Source organism: Ochotona princeps, chromosome 5, assembly GCF_030435755.1.
Source record: "Ochotona princeps isolate mOchPri1 chromosome 5, mOchPri1.hap1, whole genome shotgun sequence".
Taxonomy (NCBI): Eukaryota; Metazoa; Chordata; class Mammalia; order Lagomorpha; family Ochotonidae; genus Ochotona; species Ochotona princeps.
Window position 1 is genome coordinate 8,401,749 of NC_080836.1, and position 2,974 is coordinate 8,404,722.

The 2,974-nt window shown below is 42.1% G+C and overlaps 1 pseudogene; it reads right to left on the minus strand.

Moving 5' to 3' along the window:
* Positions 1 to 249: 249 nt before the first annotated feature.
* On the minus strand, positions 250 to 2,310 carry LOC131480346 (copine-3-like; annotated as a pseudogene).
* Positions 2,311 to 2,974: the final 664 nt, after the last annotated feature.

A 2,974-nucleotide genomic window follows, 5' to 3' on the forward strand; every position in this document is an offset into this window, starting at 1 on the left:
ATACAGAGAGGAGGAGAGACAGAGAGGAAGTGGAGCTGCCGGGATTAGAACCAGCAGCCATATGGGATCAAGGCGAGGACCTTAGCCACTAGGCCACGCTGCCGAGCCCAACACCAGGTTTTATGCTTATTAGAATACATCTGCATGTACAAAGCAACACATTATCAAAATGCAAAATATCACTTTTATTAGATTACCTGTATTATGAGCCTAAAATCAGGAAAAAAACTGTTCTTCTATAAAGGAGAACATATTTAAATTTGTATCTGCATAAATCATTGTATGGCACATTAGCAAAGAATGGGTAGAAACTGTTTGATAAGTAAATTTTTCATTATTAGAAGGAAATGGAACTCTGAAATTCATTTCTTGCAGCTTTCTTGGATAAAGCAGTCTGAACCACTTGAACAAACTCCAATTAAAATAATCTAATAATGTGCAATCCATGACAACCTATGATACACACATCGACAGAAAACCAAGAGTTGCGTTGAGCCAATGAAATGAATCGTAATAAAAATGAAAGATCAAGAAAGGCAACAGAAAGCGGCTTATTCAAGTGAGGTGCTTTTGACTTGCTGACTGTGTGTTTTAACGTGTGCCTGCACCTTTCTTTTTCATGAGATCTCAGCTGAGTACATATCATTTTATAAACTGTGCAGTGGTTAAATTGTGGCAACCAAAAAGTATCAAATAAGAGCAATTTCTGCCCCAAAAACAAAAGGACTAGATCCAAGATTAAGGAACAAGTTAAATGGCATCAATGTTAAGCTCTCATATCAGGTATGGACATCGGCACATAAAACATTAACTGCAAATCAAATGTGGCAAATAACACCATCCCAGGAATTTCATTCTTTCTACTAGGAAACATCTTAAACCAACGTTTTCATCCTCTGATAGTCAACAGCAACAAAATCAGCTTTCCCCACACTAATTTCTCATTCAAATAATCTCACTGCAATTACCATAAATCATTAGCAACCATTAAATTCACTGGCAAAGGTGGATTTTGCATCGTCCCCCCAGAAAGCATAAAATTTACGTAACAGACACGATACAGAGAACCAGGTTTACACTGAAAATACTGAGAGTGTAACATGTGATATGCATGTAACACAGAAGATTATGGTGTTGGGTAAGAGACGCCCTTGCTCCACACGACGCAAGCATTCTGTTGAGGTAGGCACAGCTCCTTTCATGCTGTAGCTTGCTTCTTGGGAGGAAGGAGCTTGTATGTGTTGAAGTAGCCCACCACCTGCTGGGGAATCTCTGCCAAGACACACTGAGCCAGTGCTTCCTTTGGAGCATTCTGGAACTGTCTGAAAGGCACAAACTGGACAATATCTGATGGCTACCTCTCCCGATGGGGAATGGAGACTTCTACCATCACCATCCAGAAACTCCATGGCACTGAAGCCAGCTCCTCCCACTCCCACCATGACAATGGAAATGGGCAATTTGGCAGCATTAGCTATGGCTTGTCTGGTTTCATCAAGGTCTGTGATGACATCATCAGTGATGATCAAGAGCACAAAATATTGGGAAGCCATCTGCTGTTGGGTGGCTGCAGCAGCAAACTTGGCCACGTGATTGATGATTGGAGAAAAATTAGTTGGTCCACAGAGTTTGATCTGGGGAAGACATGCCCGATATGCCTCTATAATGCCTTGGATTCCATTACAATAAGGATTGGCTGGAATGAAGTTCATTGGAAACTCATGCGATACCTGCCACTGCAGAGGCACCTGAGCTCCAAATCCAAAAGCCGGAAACATCTTATCAGCATCATAATCCTGAACAACCAGTCCAACAGGCCAGATAGCAGTCAAATATTCATTAACACCATTGGGACTGATGTAATGCAGGGAGTCCGGAGACCTTGGGTCACCATTGGAGCCAGTGAAGTCCACTCCCACAGTAAAATTTAGCTGACATCCTCCCATGATATAGTCAAGGAATGTGCACTCTACTGTAATCTCACACTGTTTCACATTGATAACACCTGAATTCTTGTAGTTTTTCTTTTACCTCTTTTTTTTTTTCATTTATACATTCAAATTCAATAGGTGAGTTTCTAGAGGCTTCTTTCAGTTCTGTCATGGTGGTTTGAAATGTTCCAATGAGATCATGTGACCCATCATTATCATAATCGTAACACTCTACCTTGATGATTTTGTCCATGTCTCCATAGCATAAGGAATAAGAGATTTTAAAAGGGTTCCAAACAGGATTTAAGTTGCTTTTAGTAACCTCTGTTCGATGAACCATCAGCCAGGTTCCATCAGATGTCTGTTTGTGGAATTTCAGATATGGATTCAAGCAATTCTTAACTTTTTCCGTGCGCTCAACCTCATATCACTGTTGACCACTTGTATTCAAAACCAGCACACATAAAGGGTCCGACTTGGACCCAACTTCTGTATCCAGAAGGTTGTCACAGGAAATATTCAGCTCTACTTTCGTGACACACTGGGCAGCCATCTTTGGAGCTGCCAGCCTTCGGGTGTAGGTCCAGCGAGGGTGGGGACGAAGCCGCCAGCATTCCCAGGGTCGTCGGAGAAGCCCCCAGAATGTGAGAATTCTAAGTGATGATGCCCTGACAGGCTTCACTGCAAGAGAAATGTTTGCACAGTGATGTTACAGTGTTTATTCTGTTACAGAATGATCTCTGTATGAGCGCTCAGGGTACTATTGTGCACATCCTTAAACACACACTGCCTATGCCAAACAAAGAATTAACTGAAATGTGTTCAGTCTTCCACCTCTAAACTGAGCCTAGGGACATGATGTTTTAGAGGCCTGTTCTGCGGTCTCCACTGCGTTTCAGATAGACTGTTTTAGGTGCAACAAAATACGTTGGAAGATCAATACTTATTGCAGGTTGGCTTTGCTTCTCAATATGCCCCCTACAGTAGCCTAGTGGCTAAAGTCCTTGCGTTGCATCTGCCAGGATCCCATGTACGCACTGGTT